Source organism: Ziziphus jujuba, chromosome 6 (genome assembly GCF_031755915.1).
Source record: "Ziziphus jujuba cultivar Dongzao chromosome 6, ASM3175591v1".
In the NCBI taxonomy this organism is placed as follows: domain Eukaryota; kingdom Viridiplantae; phylum Streptophyta; class Magnoliopsida; order Rosales; family Rhamnaceae; genus Ziziphus; species Ziziphus jujuba.
The window spans coordinates 1520001-1541598 of record NC_083384.1 but is presented as its reverse complement, the minus strand read 5'-3'; the positions used below and the strand labels follow the sequence as shown (position 1 = coordinate 1541598).

General features: G+C 35.8%; 1 pseudogene; it reads left to right on the top strand.

The window, feature by feature from the left end:
- Positions 1–16640: 16640 nt before the first annotated feature.
- The window catches only part of LOC132804211 (NAD(P)H-quinone oxidoreductase subunit 2 A, chloroplastic-like), a 5175-nt pseudogene continuing 217 nt past the window's right edge, over positions 16641–21598 (top strand).

The following is a 21598-nucleotide window of genomic DNA, read 5'->3' as shown; positions in this document are numbered from 1 at the left end:
AAGATGTTCTCTCTTTGAATTTCATCCTCATCTTTGTATGCAGCAAGTACTCTCCTAGAAAGCAAGTTTAATTCAGCATTGGATGCTTGCAAAGTTTCGGGTTCATCCTCCAAGTCCTCCTCCTCTTGCTTGGCTTCATCCTCACTTTCTTCACTCGTAGATTCCAGCTCACCATCACCCTTTAATACCATGATTCTTATATTTGGGCATTGGCTGGCTATGTGTCCTCTTCCTTGACACTTAAAACAAATTATTTCTCTGGATTTTTGAGGTTTAGGATCAGATTTTATCTCACCTCTAAGTGCTTGGACAGATTCGGTCTTGACATCCCTTCTTGGCCAGTTGGTAGTTTCTTCTCCTAATTTCGGCTTCAACTTGTTTTCACAAGTGGAATTGTTTTTCCAGCCACTTGAACTTGTCCTTCCACTGCTAGAAACTCCTCCAAACCATGTACTAACACCCCTCCTCTTGAATTGGTTCTCAAGCTTAATGGCTACATGCAACATCTCCTCCAATTCCAAGTATTGTTGTAACTCAAGTTGGTTGGCAATGTCTCGGTTTAACCCTCCAAGAAATCTTGCCATGGTTGCCTCCCTATCCTCATTCATATTCAGCCTCATCATTAACATCTCCATCTCTTTGTAATAATCCTCCACGGACCTACTTCCTTGAGACAAAGATTGAAGCCTTTGATGCAGCAACCTATGGTAATGGGATGGCACAAACCGCTTCCTCATGGCTCCTTTCATTTGTCGCCATGTTGTAATTAAGTCATCACCAACTCTTCTTCGGGTGCTTTGCTCATTTGTCCACCATTGGAGTGCATAATGGCCAAACTCCATTGCTGCCAACTTCACCTTCTTACCTTCCGAATAGTTGTGGTAGTCAAAGATCATCTCCATTTTTTCTTCCCACTCCAAATAAGCTTCGGGATCACTTTTACCCATAAAAGGTGGGATATTAACCTTGATATTTCCCAAATCATCATCTGTATCTTCCCTCCTATATCTCCCATGACCAGCTCTATCTTGGACAGCAAAGGTTTCGTCCATACCTTCCTCAAAGTCGCCGTCGAATGGCTCCTCATCAAATTCCTCTCTCGGCCTCTCGCGACCTCCTCGTCCTCGGCCTCGTCCTCCATGGAATTCTTGCCTATTTCTTGTATTCGGCCTTCCTTGTGAGGCTTCTAGTCTTCCCACTCTTTGATTCACATGCTCAACTTGAGCACTAACCCGCTGTATTGATTCCAAGACAGCTCTCATATCCACTTGGTCTCCACTCCCGGTAGCTCGGTCATCGCCATGGAATGCTACGGACTCTTCCTCATTGATCCTCAAGGGTGGATCCCCTGTTCTTATTCTAGAATCTGCCATGTTAGTAAAATACTGCAAAAATAAAATAAATCCTCACAATATTCACTCCCTCACGTGTTTCACTCAAACAAGGTCTCGACACTCGTGTTTGAACACTAGTTTCGACTTTTACCCTCTTTTAAGCTCTCACACTCTTGCCTTTTTCCACTCAATGAATTATCTCAAAGTTCTAATTAAAACACCCACAAAACAGCAATTAGATCACTAGTATGTTTTAATTAAACTTATCAACAAAGCAGTAGCAAAAAGTAGGCAATACCGAAAGAATCCAACAAATCCTAATTTTTCGGCTTTCTAGACAAGAAAACACAAAATAATGGGAAAACGTTGGAATTTTTGAAAACTGCACCAGATGGTAGTAGATTATGAGTTCAAGAATAAAATTCCAGAAAAAGAAATTCAAATACGAACAAGAATCAAAGAGAACAAAATTATAGAAAAGTGTTGGTTGTTGTTCTTGTAATTCAAGTTTTGTATCAATTCCTTTATCTAATTTTAATCCAAATAATTTAAGCACCCTAAATCCAAATATCCAGCAGCAAAAATAATTCTCCAGAAACTCAAATATTGAATAAATAATAAAAAACCAGCAGCTCCAACAAATTTTCAGCAAACAAATCAAACTCCAACAAACCGAAATTTTTTTTTCTTCTTTTTTTTTTTTTTTTTTATTCAGCTTTACCTTCTTTTTTTTTTTTTTTTTTTCACTCACAGAACATAAACAACTGCAGTAGCAAGAATAATTACCAAAATTGCAATTCCAACTCCAAAACAAACACCAAACCCGTGACCTCCAAATAAACAAAATGTGCAGTTTTTTTTTTTTTTTTTTAACTATTGCCGCAAACTCTTTTTTTTTTTTTTTTTTTTTTAATATATGAATGCAAATTTCTAAGACTAAAACAGCAAAGGAAAATCAACAAAAACCAAAATTAACAAAAACAATGATGAATAACAACCAACAAACTAGGAAGCAAAAATACGATAAAACTAGGAAACCTAATTCAACTAGGAATGAATTTTTTTTTTTTTTTTAAAGAGATGCTGAACGTGTATGGGATAGATGCAACCTTAACCTAATGCTAAAATTGCAGAACAACACAAAAACAAATAAAGCAAATAAAGATAGATCAAACCTGAACAAAACTTAGCTCTGATACCAAATGATACGAACCTAGGACGACTTGCTCCTAAACCCGTATTATATTAGCCCGGATCTTAATTAAGTTCAAGTTCTAATGGATTGGACCTCAAGCCCTAACCAACCTGTGGCTAGAAACCTTGGTATAATGTAGACGCCACAATAGGGGATGGAAAACCTATTGATAAGTCAAGCTAAAACAACCAATTCTCTAATGGTGTTTTAGGTGTTCTCAAAGAACAAAGAGATAATTAATCTCACAAATATTTTCTTAATCAAATCAAAGTTTTTATTATTATTGAAAAATAAGCCTTTAAATAGGCTACAAAGCCACGAAATAAAACCCTAAAAACAAAAGAAAAACAGGCCACACACATAAAGAAACCTAGTTGGCCTAAACTATACTTCCTTTCCTAATCTAAGTTTGATTAATTAATTCCTTTATATTAAATTAGGAATTAATTAATTTACAATGGAAAGAATAAAATAAAAACCTTCCTAAAGTTATTTTTCCAGAAAATAAATAAATAAAAGTCAAAAAGTAATGGTAGTTTCCTAACATAATTGGCGACAAAAGTTGGATTCTTTTTAGAGCTTGGTGTGGATAAATCTTTGAATCTAGAAATTCATTTTGGACAATTGAACCTTCTCAAATTGTTTCTTTTTAAGAACCAAAAATATTTGTGCCAAAATAATAGATGCTAAGAGGAGCAAAAGTCCTTCCATGTGTAATGGATCTTGAAGTACTATTTCTCCATCCCCCTGACCAAATTCACCCACATTAGGATTGCTCGTTGCTGGTTGATCAAGTTTGATGGATTCTCCCTCTGAAACAAGAAGTTCTCATCTTGGAGGGATAATATCAACCACTTGACGTACATCCGATGCATCCACTATGGTTATTTTGTATTCCCCTTTTTTCTTTTCATATGATTTTGCTTACTATACCCAACGTTGTAGCATTATAAACATTATTGTTACTCTTGCTTCCGTCGAGATAAATCTGATCCCATCCCCTGTTGCTGCCTACGTATATGGGATATTTTTAAAAGTGCACATCTTTCTTAGTAGCGGGGTCCAGAGAAATAATAGGAAAGGTGATTTTACTATATTTCTTACTAGGAACAGGACCTATCATAAGAAATTTTTTTTTAGTGGGATGATAGCTCTGAAAAGATAGATTACCTATATTTTCTTTAATCTCAAGCGAAATACAATCAGGAGGGGCTAATTCAAACCTCTCAGATAAAATAAGAACAGCCCTTACGTTCAAAGCTCCTTTTTTACCATTAGCAAGAACTTGTTTCAGTTGCAGATCATAAGGAATTCAAACAACTGGTCGCTTCTCGTGGATTTTCAGAAACCTACTGTGTAAAAATGGGATATGCATTTGAAATGGGTGCCCAAGTTATTATATATATCATGAGTAAGATGGAAATAGATTGAGTAATCTTTTCCTTTATCCAAGAAAAGGTATTTCTAGTTTGCATGGTCCAATCATTGATCCTGAAAAGTTCTACAATAAAATTAGATAAGTCACTAGTATAGTTTCCTATCTATGATTCTGCTATTTACTTAAATAATTTTACTGGAACATTAAAGGAAGCCCCCATATAGGTAGAAAGAATAAATACAATTTTGAATGGGTTGCTTATTTACAAAGTATCAAGCATTATAAATGAATCAATCTATCATTTTTCAGTCATTCATTTAATGATAAATGACTACAAGTGACGGAGATACACGATTTAAATAACAAAAGATCCAATATTTAAAAATGGTATAAAAAATGATTGGAAAAATATAAACAAGACCTGATATAATTTGATCATTATGAGAAAATCCAAAATTTTTGTAGACAAAGCCAATCATTAGTTCCTAACCATGTTGCGAATGGAATCCTATACATAAATCAGTTAATAAAAGAATAGAAAATGCTTTTATTGTGTTGCTTAAGTCATATAGGAATTCTTGAACCCAAGACTTAAGACTAACAAGTTCGTCATTACCTAGAATAGAATAACCTCTTAGAATAACGAAAGAGATTTTATTTGTCGAGAAATGAAAAAAAAACGTATTCATAGGATTCTCACTGTGCATTTTGACCAATTGGATCGTTTCTTTGTAGATTCCACGGTGAGGCTTTGGTAAATATGTTTCGGGGTATTCCTTTACCATTTCATCCAAGAGGGAGAGTTCTTCTAATTCTATGAATTTTTTAGAATACTTTTTTCTTGAATATCAGTCAAAAAAATTTCAGAGTGTCTAGTATGCCACCAATTAGTAACCCAAGATTCCATACTTTTATTAAATGAGAGAGAGAAATCCACCAAGGCAAAAATACTATAAATGAAAGATATATAAGGGAAATGAATGCTTCTTTTTTGCCATTTTTTCATTTGGGAATTTTTAAATGAACTCGCCTCATTTGTCGACTCAATACTACTATTTCTATTTCTATCAAGCATCAGTTCTGTTACATTAAAAGTTATAGAGCCCATGAATCTATTTCCTATTTTTTATTTGTGATTTAGTAAAGTGGTTAGTCCTTGAATTTAGAAAGAATACAGAAAAAAAATATCAAAATACAAGAAGAAAGAGTGCATTTCAAATTCGAAAGAAAAAAAAAGAAAGCTATTTTGTTTTATGATTGTTCCTTTTTCGTTTGCGTTTAGCTCGAATGAGCATTCTAAAAAAACTTCAATTAAGTTGTTCTATATAGAAAAGAGGATTCTTGAGTTTTTGTTCTTTCCCTATTACTAGGAAAGCTGTCATTCTTCAATTCTTGTTTCAAAACACTTCAACTGGTACACGCAAGAAATAGGCCAATTCGGCAGGTTTTTGCTCAATTTCTCGTAAAGTCAAATTCTCATCGGTACGAGTCAAGGGAATGGACCTCTGCCCTCTGATTTCCATATAAAGGGTATGATAAGCATAAATGCCCTCTTTAACTTCTATTCTGATGGACTAAATGTCTTTCATAAGGAATCGGAGGAAGATGCGATGGTTTTTTCCAGGAAATCCCCAATGAAAAATACACACTATTCTTTCTTTTATATCGAATCGAACATAACCACTACCTACATTCTGAAAGGATTAGGCAAGGTTAATCTATAGAGAACAAGGTTTTCAAAGTTTGAAATTGATTTGGAGTTTAGATGTACTCGGCATTTTTGAATAAGCTGCTGGAAAATTTTCCAGTTTTGGCCGGTTTGTGTTTCTCTTGGTTTCAAAATGGAAACTAAGGTATTTTCTCCAAAAATTTAATACTATATATTTATTAAGATGTAATACATATTTATAGCATACAAAAAAGGTGTGAAAGCACACCATGGCTGGTTTTAGCACCAATACAAAACAAGTCCTTCATGGTGAAGCAAACCACATGTGCAAGGTAACTTTTCACCATGCTTGTTAATTTGTTGACAAGTGTTGCTGCCTCATTAGGTGCTTCATGTTGAAGTAGTCCTCATGCATGATGACACATGTCCTTTCGTGCATTGGATGAGAGAAAGGCTGAATGGTTAAGCTCCATGTCACCATCCTTGTCACCAAGGTGCTTTCCATGTCATCAAGGTGCTTCATTTCTCTAAACTTCCTAAAATGGCTTTGGAGTCTTTGTCCACCAACTTATCAAGCCTATATTACACAAAAATGGCTTTCATAAAATACAAAGCAAAATACAAAAACAAACATGAAAGTGACCCTCGACCAAGGCGCCTTGCTTGGTCTCGAGTTTGGTGTGTTCATGGCTAACAATGCCATGATTCTCTAACACGTTCCACAAAATTGTGCACCACAAATAGGAACTAATAAAAAGACCTAAGATTCCTTAGAAAGACACCACGATCCCTTATGGAAAAAAAATTATTTGCTGAGAGGGAACTACAGATATAAAATTCCTACCAAAATAACTGGAAGTTTCAACCAATAAAAATCCTAATGAACCTAAAAAAGGGATAAAGGCCCAGTAAAAATTACTCATTTTTCAAGACCCTGGTATAAGTTCTATCCACATATGGTCTGATTGCCAACTCATACTATACTAGATGTAGTTGCATTTTATTTGAATTGGGGAATTACCAAAAAAAAATTTACTTTCATTTTTTTGTTTCCGAAGTAACTCTCATCAACTAGCACTGTTATGATGTGAAATTTTACGAGTAATTCATTGAATTGCCTAGATCTAAACTAAAATACGAACATCCCTTTTGATACGAATTTAGGACGACTTGCTCCTAAACCCATATTATATTAGCTGGGATCTAATTATATTCAAGTTCTAATGGTCACCTTGACCCCTAACCAACCTGTGATTAGAAACCTTGGTATATAATGAAGATGCCACAATAGGTGATGGAAGGCCTATTGATAAGTCAAACTAAAACACTCATTCACTAATGGTGTTTTAGGTGTTCAAAATAACAAGGAGAATTCAATCTCACAAATAATTTCTGTATAAAATTCAAGCTTAATTTCTCATTGAAAATAAGCCTTTCAATAGCTTTGAATCAACAAAATAAAACCCTAAAAGGATTAGGAAATTTCGGCCAACATAGAATCCAATTAGGAAATTGCCTAATTTCACATCCTTTCCTAATCTAATTTGGATTAATTAATTCCCTTATTTTGAAGTAGGAATTAATTAATTTACAATGAAAATAATAAAATAACAACTTTCCTAAACTTATTTGTCCAGCAAATAAATAAATAAAAAAACCCAAAAAAAAAATCAAACACAAATTAGAAAACAAGTTGACTAGTTTGACAACTAAGCTGACTTATGTCTGATGTCCGAGCTAACGTATGTCTGCCTGATGTCCAAAGGCCGAGGTCAGATGTCCAAGGCATGGGTGTCCGATATAAAATGTCCGATATATGGGTGTCCGATATAAAATGTCCGATGTATGGGTGTCCGATGTAAAATGTCCGATGTATCAGCCTCCACCACTTGGATGCTTAAAACAGGTCTTTTATCTTCAAGTTTGGACAAGCCCTTTTGAGAATGAATTACTTTATGGATAAAGGCAGCAAGGTTGTCCTTAAACCTCTTAGTTTGAGCCTTAGTGATCAGTCCAGTCTTCATCCGTATTGGATCAGTACCCCAGTGAGTTGTCGGTTGTGCGAGCTCGGGCGGATTCGCATCATTCTCCTCCTCTTGAAAAGGATTTGCCCTTAAATCAAAGTCATCACCTGCAGCAAAAGGAGACAAATCAGCAACATTGAAGATGACACTGACATTATACTCACCCTGTAGATCAAGTTTGTAGGCATTTTCGTCTATCCTTTCCAAAACTTGAAAAGGTTCATCACCCCTCGGCATGAGTTTTGATTTCCTTTGTTCGGGAAATCTTTCTTTCCTCAAATGCAACCACACCCAATCTCCAGATTCAATGACCATTGGTTTTCGGCCTTGATTAGCCACCTTTGCATATTGCTCGGTTCTCCTCTCAATATTTACCTTTGTCTTTTCATGAATCTGTTTTACAAAATCAGCTTTTTGTTTTCCATCTAGATTCGCACGCTCACTCAAAGGTAAAGGTGTTAGATCTAATGTGGTTGAAGGATTAAAACCATAAACAATTTCAAATAGTGTATATTTAGTAGCTGAATGTAAAGATCTATTATAAGCAAATTCAACATGTGGCAAACATTATTCCCAAGTTCTCAAATTTCTATTAATTAAAGCACGTAACAAAGCGGACAAGGTTCTATTCACAACTTCGGTTTGCCCATCTGTTTGTGGGTGGCAAGTAGTTGAAAATAAAAGCTTAGTACCTAACTTAGCCCACAAAGTTTTCCAAAAATAACTTAAGAACTTAGCATCCCTATCCGAAACAATAGCTCTTGGCATTCCATGCAATCTCACAATTTCCTTGAACAATAAATTAGCAACATTGGATGCATTATCAGATTTATTACATGTAATAAAATGTGCCATCTGAGAAAACCTATCTACTACAACAAATATTGAATCCTTACCTGTCCTTGACCTAGGCAAACCAAGAATAAAATCCATAGACAAATCTGCCCAAGGATAGGTAGGAATCGGCAAAGGCTTGTACAATCCATGCGGCTTCAATGTTGATTTTGTTTTTCGGCACTTCAAACATCTTTCACAAATTCTCTCAACATCTCTCCATATGTTAGGCCAATAAAAATGTTCTTGCAGCAAGGATAAAGTTTTAAAAACACCAAAATGACCCATTAAACCACCCCAATGTCCTTCCCGAACCAATAATTCCCTAATGCTACAATTAGGCACACAAAGTTTGTTTTCCTTAAACAAATACCCCTCAAATATGTAAAGTTTATTAAATCCATGTTTCAAACAGGTTCTAAAAATTTCTCCGAAGTCACTATCATGCTCATAAAGTTCTTTCAATTGTTCAAATCCAAGCGACCTAGCATCGAAGGTAGAAAAGAATACATACCTTTGCGACAATGCATCGGCAACCACATTTTCCTTACCTTTTTTGTAGTGGATCACATATGGAAAGGGTTCAATAAATTCAATCCACTTGGCATGCCTTTGGTTGAGCTTTCCTTGACCATTAATATGCTTTAAAGACTCATGATCCGTATGAATCACAAACTCCTTTCGCATGAGATAATGCTGCCACGTCTCTAAAGCCCGCACCAAAGCATACATCTCCTTGCCATATGTCGGGTAGTTTAGTGCAGCTTCATTTAATTTTTCACTAAAGTAGGCTATGGGTCTTCCTTCTTGCATTAAGACAGCTCCAATACCTACACCCAAAGCATCACACTCAATTTCAGAAGTCTTAGAAAAATTTGGCAAAACTAATAAAGGTGCATTACACAATTTTTCTTTCAACAAATTAAAAGATTTTTCTTGTACTTCCCCCCATTTAAAGCCAACATTCTTTTTGACAACTTCATCCAAAGGTGTGGCTATAGTGCTAAAATCCTAGACAAAACTTGCCAAGCCATGGAAACTCCTCACTAGGGTGATTGTTGTAGGAACCGGCCACTCTTTAATTGCTTGCACTTTAGCTTGATCCACTTTGATTCCTGCAGCACTTATTACAAATCCTAGAAAAACAAGCTCATCTTTGCAAAAATCACACTTGTTCATGTTAGCAAACAATCATTCCTTTCTAAGAACTTGCAAAACTTACCTAAGTTGATCCACATGCTCATCCAAGTTTTGGCTATACACCAAAATATCATCAAAATAAACAACCACAAATTTACCAATAAATGGACGCATTACATGATTCATAAGCCTCATGAAAGTTCTAGGTGCACTAGATAATCCAAAAGGCATAACTAACCATTCATACAGCCCATATTTAGTTTTAAATGCGGTTTTCCATTCATCACCTCCTTAAAAGGATGGTGAAGTCGTTGATGCCATACTTGTTTTCTCCTTGAGTTTTTCAGACTCCCTCCTTTGTTGCATTTGTAGTTGATCTTTGTAGACCTCCTTGGAAGTCAATGGCTCCAGCTTGATTTTCTTCCCTTTAAGCCTGAAAACAACACTATTTTCATGACCAAAATGAGTAGCATCTTTGTCAAATTGCCATGGTCTACCTAGTAAAATGTGTCCGGCATGCATTGGTACAATGTCACACAAGACAACATCCTCATACCTACCTATATTAAATTTAACTTTGGCTGCTTATTTACCCTCATCCCACCACTATCATTTAACCATTGTAACCTATAGGGTTCTGGATGTTTAATTGTTTTCAAGCCTAATTTATCAACTATAAGATTACTTATCACGTTGGTACAACTCCCACTATCTATAATCATGCTACAAATCTTACCTTGTATTTCGCAGCGAGTGTGGAAGATGTTTTCTCTTTGTATCTGCTCTTCATCTTTGTAGACAATAAGTACTCTCCTTGAAACCAAGCTCAACTCGGCATTAGATGTATCTACTGGTTCGGCTTCATCATCATTGCATTCCTCCTCTTGTTCGGTTTCAGCTTCACTTTCTTCACTTGCAGATTCCAGCTCACCATCACCCTTTAATACCATGATTCTTCTATTTGGGCATTGTCTGGCTATGTGTCCTATTCCTTGGCACTTAAAACAAATTATTTCTCTGGATTTTTGAGGCTTAGGATCAGATTTTATCTCACCTCTAAGTGCTTGGACAGATTCGGTCTTGGCCTCCTTTTTTGACCGGTTTGTACTTTCTTCTCCAGCTTTCGGTTTTGGTATGATTTCATTAACTGAATTGTTTCTCCAGCCACTTGAATTGATTCTCCCACTGTTGGAAACACCTCCAAGCTGTGATCCTACTCCCCTCCTCTTGAATTGGTGTTCAAGCTTAATGGCTACATGCAACATCTCCTCCAACTCCAAGTATTGTTGCAATTCAAGCTGGTTGGCAATGTCACGGTTCAAACCACCAAGAAATCTTGCCATTGTTGCCTCCCTATCCTCATTCATATTCAGCCTCATCATGAGCATCTCAATCTCTTTGTAATAATCCTCCACGGACCTACTTCCTTGAGACAAAGATTGAAGCCTTTGATGCAGCAACCTATGGTAATGTGATGGCACAAACCGCTTTCTCATGGCTCCTTTCATTTGTCGCCATGTTGTGATAAAGTCATCACCAACTCTCCTCCGGGTCCCTTACTCATTTGTCCATCATTGGAGTGCATAATGGCCAAACTCCATTGCTGCCAACTTCACCTTCTTACCCTCCAAATAATTATGGTAGTTGAATATCATCTCCATCTTTTCTTCCCACTCCAAATATGCCTCGGGATCACTTTTTCCCATGAATAATGGGATGTTGATCTTGATATTGCTAAGATTGTCATCCTTTTCTTCCCTCCTATACCTTCCACAGCCATCTCTCTCTTGGACAGCAAAGGTTTTGTCCATGCCTTCCTCAATGTCTCCATCAAAATTCTCCTCCACAAATTCCTCTTTCGGTCTCTCACGGCCTCCTCGTCTTTGACCTCGACCTTCATGGAATTTTTTCCTATTTCCTATGTTCGGCATTCCTTGGGAAACTTCTAGCCTTCCCATCCTTTGATTCATGTGCTCAACTTGAGCACTCACCCGCTGTAATTGTGATACGAATGGGGTACTGATCCGATACGGATGAAGACTGGACCGATCACTAGGGCTCAAGCTAAGAGGTTTAAGGATAACCTTGCTGCCTTTATCCAGAAAGTAATTCATTCTCAAAAGGGCTTGTCCATACCTGAATATAAAAGACCTGTTTTACGTATCCAAGTGGTGGAGGCTGATACATTGGATACCCATACATCGGACATTTTATATCGGACACCTTTGCCTTGGACATCGGAGCCTTGCCTCGGACATCTGATCTCGGACTTCGGACATTGAATGTAACTTAGCTTGGACAGACACCAGTTAGCTCAGCCAGACACAACTTAGCTCGAACAGACATCAGTTAGCTCGGCCAGACACAAGTTAGCTCGGACAGACATTAGTTAGCTCGGATAGGCCATAAGTTGGCTCGGACATCAGGCAGACATAAGTTAGCTCGGTTGAAGATATAATTCAGCCTAGATGTCAAAGTCAACTCGTTACCTAATTTGCGATTGACTTTCTTTCTTTTTTGGTTTTTTATTTATTTATTTTCTGGACAAATAACTTTAGGAAGGTTTTTATTTTATTCTTTCCATTGTAAATTAATTAATTCCTAATTTAATATAAAGGAATTAATTAATCAAACTTAGATTAGGAAAGGAAGTATAGTTTCGGCCAACTAGGTTTCTTTATGTGTGTGGCCGGTTTTTCCTAGTGTTTTTAGGGTTTTATTTCATGGCTTTGTAGCCTATTTAAAGGTTTATTTGTCAATAAGAATACAACTTTGATTTGATTAAGAAAATGCTTGTGAGATTAATTATCTTTTTGTTCTTTGAGAACACCTAAGACACCATTAGAGAATTGGTTGTTTTAGCTTGACTTATCAATAGGCTTTCCATCCCCTATTGTGGCGTCTACATTATACTAAGGTTTCTAACCACAGGTTGGTTAGGGGTTGAGGTCCATTCCATTAGAACTTGAACTTAATTGAGATCCGGGCTAATATAATACGGGTTTAGGAGCAGGTCGTCCTAAGTTTGTATCATTTGGTATCAGAGCTAAATTTTGTTCAGGTTTGATCTATCTTTATTTGCTTTATTTGTTTTTGTGTTATTCTGCAATTTTAGCATTAGGTTAAGGTTGCATCCATCTCATACACGTTCTACATCTTAAAGAAAAAAAAAAATTCATTCCTAGTTGAATTAGGATTTCCTAGTTTATCGTATTTTTGTTTCCTAGTTTGTTTGTTGTCTTTCATCATTGTCATTGTTCATTTTTCTTTGCTGTTTGTATTGATTTCCTAGTCTCTTGTTTGTATTTGATTTAGAGAAAATGCTAAATCATTTTTTCTTTCTCTTATTTCAGCTAGAGCTTTCTTTAATTTGTTTTCTTTTAAAATTTTATTTAATTTTAATTTGTTTTCTTTTAGCTGAGTTAGAGCTCTCTCTAAATCCCTTTTTCTTTTTCTTATTTCAGTTAGAGCTCTCTCGAACTCTCATTTTCTTAGAGTTTTTGGACTATCATCATTACTAGTTCATATACTGGAACTCTCGCTTTTACTACTCTTATCGTTTTCACCACAAATGTAACTATCATTGGAATTGACACCACTACTTAAAATATAATGATCAGTACTAATTTGAGAATGAAGATACATTATTCGGATAACTAGAATTCTGATAACTATAAAAAGAACTTTTTGGTGCACTTAGAAAAGAATGATCGGTGTCAGTCTAAAAAATTCGATTTTCAATATCAAAATATATGGAGTAGTGGTCCATGGTCCCTATTACTATCCCTAAACAAAAACGTTTGACTAGATATGAAATTTCAAATGTACCTCCCGGCATCGACTAAATGATCAACATTACTGTAATTATAATTATTACTCTCAATCCCATTAGGAATTTTTTTATTCATATGATTTATAATCGGATCTTTATTTACATTGGTATTTTCATTTTCAATCGGACCACCAAAACTATCTATTGATTTACTTAACCCAGACCTGTATTTTAACCCCCTACTAAACAACATCGAATCAAACTGACATTTTTCCATAGAGTTTTCTTGCCCTTATTTGAAAATACAATAAATGAATAGTCATTTAATAAAAATCATTTGAATATTCCGATTAGAATTTAGAATCAGAATAAGCACATAAATCAAATCGCTAGGATTATTAACTAATAACAAGTAGATACTGAAAAAAAAAAGTGATTATCCCTTACGAGAATCCAGTGTATATCTTCTCTATATATGATAAAATAGGATGAAATCTTTTCTCAATTCAAAATAATCGAAAAAGGTTTTTTTTATTATAAATAGCAAATAGCATGTTCCTTCGTGTTGTGTCAAATTCACATCGAAAAAATAAAATTTTGTTTTCTCGTATGAATATGAAGAACCTTTTTTTGTAAAATCTCACCTACTAATCGGTTTCTATTCCAACAAAGAATGAAAAGGATAATATACAGGATGGGTAGAAGAAATTGTGATAATTGACTCGATTCTTGATTTGAAATGGCAAGATATAATAATATATAAAATAAAATATAATTATGAAAATGATAATTAAAATATATAATATAAAAATTAAAAAAATACACCAATCCTAAGGATCCATAGGATTAATTGTGGATCCAACACAACAATGGAAAATGTTAATATAATGGAAAAGAACTATCTCTTCTGTATACTTTCCCTTGCTCCATTGCTACCACAGGCTTTACGCAATCGATCGAACCATATAGATATCCCTTCAACACAACATAGGCCATCGAAAGGATCTCGGAGACCCACCAAAGCACGAAAGCCAGGAACTTTCAGAAAATGGATTCCTATTCGAGGAGTGCATAATCGCATGGATAAGTTCACACTAACCCATCAATTTGGGATCCAATTTGGGATTTTCCTTGTGAGGTATCGAGAAGGAATTGGAATGTAATAATATCGATTTATACAGATACATTTATATAGAAGAAAAGGGTCTCTATTGATTCAAACACTGTACCTACGGGATGGGGATAGAGAAAGAGAGAAAAATCAAAGATTTCACATAACATAGTACTTTTAATCATAAAACCAATCTGATTTATTTCGTACCTTTCACTTAATGAGAAAATGAGTCAGATTTTACAGGATCAAACCTATGGCACTTAAGCAATGATGGAAAGGAATAAAATAAAAAAAGAAATAAAAAAAGAAAAGATAGGGAAAAATAGTAAAAAAAATAAGTAAAGTAGAAGAGTCCAGATTCCAAATGAATGAAAACGTGACTGAATTGGTCCTAGTTACTCTTCGAAATGGAGTGGAAAAAGGGAAGAGATTCTTGAATGAGGAAAAGGGTCCAATAACTTCAAAAGAATTGAACGAGGAGCTGTATGAGATGAAAATCTCATGTACAGTTCTGTAGAGTGGCAGTAAAGGTGACTTATCTGTCAACTTTTCCACTAAAACCCCTAAAAAACCAAACTCTGCCTTACGTAAAATTGCCAGAGTACGCTTAACCTCTGGATTTGAAATCACTGCTTATATCCCTAGTATTGGCCATAATTTACAAGAACATTCTGTAGTCTTAGTAAGAGGCGGAAGGGTTAAGGATTTACCTGGTGTGAGATATCACATTGTTCGAGGATCCTTAGGTGCTATCGGAGTAAAGGATCATCAACAAGATGATCTAGTGCGTTGTAGATTCTTATCTAAGACTTGTATCATTTTATGATGCCATGTGAATCACTATAAACATGTGAAGTGTATGGCTAACCAAATATCGAAAGTTTCATAAGGGAATTTAAGCAGGCTACCATGATACAAAAGATTTTCTTTCTAAAGAGATTTGATTTGGAACTATTATATGTCCAAGGTCCAATATTGAAATAATTTTAGAGGCTTTCCTTGACCTTGTCCATGTCAACAAACAATTCAAAATGCATTGGCTTTTTAAGAACAGGTCCGAGTCAAATAGCAATGATTTGAAGCATTTCTTTTTGCACTATTTCGAAAACCCAAGGACTCAATCATATGGATATGTAGATACAGGATTTCCAATCCTAGCATGAAAAGGAGGGGAATGGATACTCAATTTAAAGTGAGTATATAGAGTTCCATACTTGATCTCATAGGTACATATAGAATTTTATGGAAAGTCATATCCGATGAAAGTCGTATGTATGGCTTAGAGAGAGATCTTTCATATCTTTTAAGATCCACCCTACAATATGGGGTCAAAAAGCCAAAAAACATTATTTTAGCCCTTATAAAAAGAAAACAGATTCTTGAACCCCTTTCACGCTTTTGTCAAGTCGAGGTAATGTAGAAGAAAAAACTACAAAATTCGATCCAATTTATCGTAATTGGTTAGTTAAGATGTTGGTTAACCGTATTCTGAAACACGGAAAAAAATCAATGGCTTATGAAATTATCTATCGAGCCATGAAAAAGATTCAACAAAAGACAAATACAAATCCACTATCTGTTTTACATCAAGCAATACGTGGAGTAAATCCAGATATAACAGTAAAAGCAAGACGTGTAGGTGGATCGACCCATCAAGTGCCCATTGAAATAGTATCCACACAAGGAAAAGTACTTTCCATTCGTTGGATATTAGGGGCATCCCAAAAATATCCTAGTCAAAATATGGTTTCCAAATTAAGTTCCAAATTAGCGGATGCTGTCAAAGGGAGTGGCGATGCCATGCAAAAAGGAAGATATTCATAGAATAGCAGAGGCAAATAGAGCTTTTGCTCATTTTAGTTAATCCATGAACATGATATATATAGACACATAGACCCATGGATCCATACATCTCGATCGGAAAATAATCAATAGAAAAATAAAGAATCGAAATTGATCGATATATTTCTCGAAACAAACGAAAAGGAAACGACAGATGAAACATAAATCATGGATCAACTAAGCCCTTTCATGGACTTGTTTAAGAATAAGAAAGAGGAATCTCATGCAAATATCATGGAATAAGGTTTGATCCTATTCATGGGGATTCCGTAAAAATTCCATTCCAAAAAGTTTGAAATAGTTGGGATTTTTTGGAGATTGGATGGAGTTACTAATTCATGATCTGGCATGTTCATAATGAAAACTTCATTCTCAATTCTACAAGAATTTTTATGAAAGCCAATTCAAACTTCATTCTTCTTCTGATGGTCGATTCAACCTCTGATTAAAAAGATATACCTTGGTTATATTTCATCTCTTCAACAAGTTTAGTAATGAGCATAACGGCCCAATTGTTCCGATGGAGAGAAGAACCTATGATTAGCTTTTTGGGAAATTTCCAAATGAACAATTTCAACGAAATCTTTCAATTTCTTATTTTACTATGTTCAACTTTACGTATTCCTCTATCCATATAGTACATTGAATGTATAGAAATAGCTATAACAGAGTTTCTGTTATTCGTATTACTACTCTAGGAGGAATGTTTTTATGCGGTGCTAACGATCTAATAACTATCTTTGTAGCTCCAGAATGTTTTAGTTTATACCCTACCTATTATCTGGATATACCAAGAAAGATGTACGTTCTATTGAGGCTACTATGAAATATTTACTCATGGGTGGGACAAGCTATTCTATTTTGGTTCATGGTTTCTCTTCGCTATATGGTTCATCCGGGGTAGAGATTGAGCTTCAAGAAATAGTGAATGGTCTTATCAATACACAAATGTATATGATGTGATTCCGCCAGAACCTGCACAACCGACAATCTGCTGCGCTGCTAACCCGATACAGATGAAGACCGGGCCGATCACTAGGGCTCAAGCTAAGAAGTTTAAGGACAATCTTGCTGTCTTTACCCAAGGAGTAATTCATATTCAAAAAGGCTTGTCCATACCCGAAGATCTAAAACCTATTTTGAGCATACAAGTGGTGGAAGCCAGTACGGACCCGGATAGCGGTTTTGGTACAATTATGGAGGCCAGAAAGCATAAAATGGTTCCAATGTTTCATGAATTTAATAAATATGTCTAACAGGACATGGAATCAAGTCAAAGCAGCTTCAAAGTCGTCCAAAAAGGGGTTGTATGGACAGTTAGTAAATTTGGCCTGTTTTTACTGTATTTTGTGCTGGCTTTACTGTATTGTGCTGAGTGATGTGATTCCGACCTAGCCTGATCAACCAATAACCCGTTGGGGTGCTGACCCTAAACGGATAAAGACCGGGCCAATCACAAGAGCTCAAATTAAGAGATTTAAGGACAAACTGGGAGCATTTATACAGGCGGTAATCAATTCTCAATAGAGCTTGTCCATACTAGAAAATACAAATCCTATTCTAAGCATCAAAGTGGTGGAAGCCGATACGGACCCGGGTAGCGATTTTGGTGCAAATATGGACACTAAGCAGCGTGAAATGGTTCCAACTCTTTATGGATTCAATACATATGTCTAAGAGGATATCAAATCAATTCAAGCCAGCTTCAAAGGCATTCAAAAAGGGGTTGTACGGACAGCTTCAAATTTGGCTTGTTTTTACTATATTTTGTGCTGGCTTTACTGTATTTTACTGAGTTAGCTTTTTCTCCTTCGTCAAAGTAAGGGAAACGTGTGGGACTTGATACTTAACATATTTGGAATCCTAAAAAGCATATCGAAGTTGATTTGAAGCTCAAATTGGTCAAAGAATGGTCAAAGTCAACTTAGCCAAAAAGCTAGTGTTAAAGTTTCCTAATTTGATTCTACTTTTTGTTTTAGGAAATTACCATTCTTTTATTTTTATTTTTATTTATTTATTTTCTGGACAAATAAGTTTTGGAAAGTTATTATTTTATTATTTTCGTTGTAAATTAATTAATTCCTAATTCAAAATAAAGGAATTAATTAATCCAAATTAGATTAGGAAAGGAGTGAAAATTTCAGCCACCATAGGAAACTACTTTGTATGGCCGGATTTCCCTTTGTTTTTAGGGCTTTATTTCGCGACTTTTTAGCCTATTTAAAGGCTTATTTTTCAATAAGAATTAAGCTTGAATTTTATACAGAAAATTATTTGTAAGATTGAATTCTCTTTGTTCTTTTTAACACCTAAAACAGCATTAGTGAATGAGTGTTTTAGTTTGACTTATCAATAGGCCTTCCATCACCTATTGTGGCGTCTTCATTATATACCAAGGTTTCTAATCACAGGCTGGTTAGGGGTTAATGTGACCATTAGAAATTGAACATATAGATCCGGGTATTATGGGTTTAGGAGCAGGTCGTCCTAGGTTTGTATCATTGTGCCAGTGAGGACGCTGGGCCTCAAGGAGGGTAGATTGTGAAGTTCCACATCGGTTGGAAAGAGAACGAAGCACGCCTTATAAGGTGGTGTGGAGGTGTGGATACCTACCTTTCCCGTACGATGCATTTTGACAAAACCTTGAGGGCTGGGTTGTAAGAGGATTCCCCAGGCCCAAAAAGGACAATATTTGATGCGGGTGGTCTGGGTTGTTCGATACGAACCTAGGACGACCTGCTCCTAAACCCGTATTATATTAGCCCGGATCTCAATTAAGTTCAAGTTCTAATAGAATGGACCTCAACCCCTAACCAACCTGTGGTTAGAAACCTTGGTATAATGTAGACGCCACAATAGGGGATGAAAAACCTATTGATAAGTCAAGCTAAAACAACCAATTCTCTAATGGTGTTTTAGGTGTTCTCAAAGAACAAAGAGATAATTAATCTCACAAGTATTTTCTTAATCAAATCAAAGTTTTTATTCATATTGAAAAATAATCCTTTAAATAGGCTACAAAGCCATGAAATAAAACCCTAAAAATAAAGAAAACCGGCCACCACACATAAAGAAACCTAGTTGGCGGAAACTATACTTCCTTTCCTAATCTAAGTTTGATTAATAAATTCCTTTATATTAAATTAGAAATTAATTAATTTACAATGGAAAGAATAGAATAAAAACCTTCCTAAAGTTATTTGTCCAGAGAATAAATAAACAAAAGCCAAAAAGTAATGGTAGTTTCCTAAAACAAAAAGTAAAAACAAATTCGGAAACTAAAAATGCTAGCCTTTTGATCAAGTTGACTTTGATCAATCTTTGACCTCTTTGAGCTTCAAATCAGCTTCTAGATTCTTTTTAGGATGCCAAATAAGCTGAATATGAAGTCCCACACGTTGCCCATGCTTGGAAAAATAAGAAAAGGCTAATACAGTAAAATACAGTAAAGCTAGCAAGCAATACAGCAAATTCGGCCGAATTGTTGATGCTGTCCTTACAAGCCCTTTTTGATTGCATTTGAGGCTGCTTTAACTTGATTCCATGACCTATTAGGCATATGTATTGAACCCATAAAACATTGGAACCATTTCATGCTTCCCGGACTCCAAAAATGTACCAAAACCATCACCCGGGTTCCACCACTTGGATGCTTAGAATAGGCTTTGTATCTTCAAGTATGGACAAGCTCTGTTGAGATTGATTACCCCTTGTATAAATACTCCCAGGTTGTCCTTAAATCTCTTAATTTGAACTCTTATGATTGGCCTAGTCTTCATCCGTGTCAAGTCAGCACCCCAGCGAGTTATGATTGGCGGAATCACATCACTGTCACAGATGGTACCAGAGCTGGACCGGGATCGGTGTGCCAGCGAGGACGCTGGGCCCCAAGGGGGGAAGGTAATGAAACAAGCTAAGAAGTTTAAGGACAATCTTGTTATCTTTATCCAATAATTATTTCATATTCAAAAGGGCTTGTCCATACTCGAAGATCTAAGACCTACTTTGAGCATACAAGTGGTGGAAGCCAGTACCGACCTAGATAGCGGTTTTGGTGCAATTATGGAGGCCGGGAAGCATGAAATGGTTCCAACGTTTCATGAATTCAATAAATATGTCTAAGAGGACATGGAATCAAGTCAAAGCAACTTCAAAGTCATCCAAAAAGGGGTTGTACGGACAGTTAGTAAATTTGGCCTGTTTTTGCTGTATTTTGTTCTGGCTTTATTGTATTATGCTGAGTTGGCTTTTTCTCTTGCCTCCAAGCAAGGGCAATGTGTGGCACCCCATAATATGCTCATTTGGCATCCTAAAAAGCATATAGAAGCTGATTTTCAACTCAATGAGGTTAAAGATTGGTCAATGTCAACTTAGTCAAAAAGCTAGTATTTTAGTTTCCTAATTTGATTTTACTTTTTGTTTTAGGAAATTACCATTACTTTTTGTTTTATTTATTTATGTTCTAGAGCAACAAGTTTAGGAAAGTTATTATTTTATTATTGTCATTGTAAATTAATTAATTCCTAATTCAAAATAAAGGAATTAGTTAATCCAAATTAGATTAGTAAAGAGTGAGAATTTTGGCCACCATAGGAAACCACTTTGTATGTGTCAAGGTGACCATTAGAACCTGAACGTAATTAGATCCGTGCTAATATAATACGGGTTTAGGAGCAGGTCGTCCTAGGTTCGTATCAATGTGTGGGGCTTCATGATCAGCTTATTTGGCATCCTAAAAAGCATATTGAAGCTGATTTGGAGCTCAAATTGAACCTCTTTGAGCTCCAAATCAGCTTCTATATGCTTTTTATGATGCTAAATAAGATTATTATGGAGTCCCACACGTTGTTCTTCCTTGGAGGAAAGAGAAAAAGCCAACTCAGCAGAATAAAGTAAAGTCAGCACAAAATACAACGAAAATAGGCCAAATTTACTAACTATCCGTACAACCCCTTTTTGGATGACTTTGAAGCTACTTTGACTTGATTCCATGTCCTCTTAGACATATGTATTGAATGCATGAAACATTGGAACCATTTCATGCTTCCCGGCCTCCATAATTGCACCAAAACCGCTATTGGGTCCGTACCGGCTTCCACCACTTGTATGCTCAAAATAGCTCTTAGATCTTCAGGTATGGACAAGCCCTTTTGAATATGAATTACTCCCTGGATAAATACAGCAGTATTTTCCTTAAACTTCTTAGCTTGAGCCCTAATGATCGGCCCAGTCTTCATCTGTATCAGGTCAGCAGCCCAGCGGATTGTCGGTTGTGCAAGTTCGGGGCAGAATCACA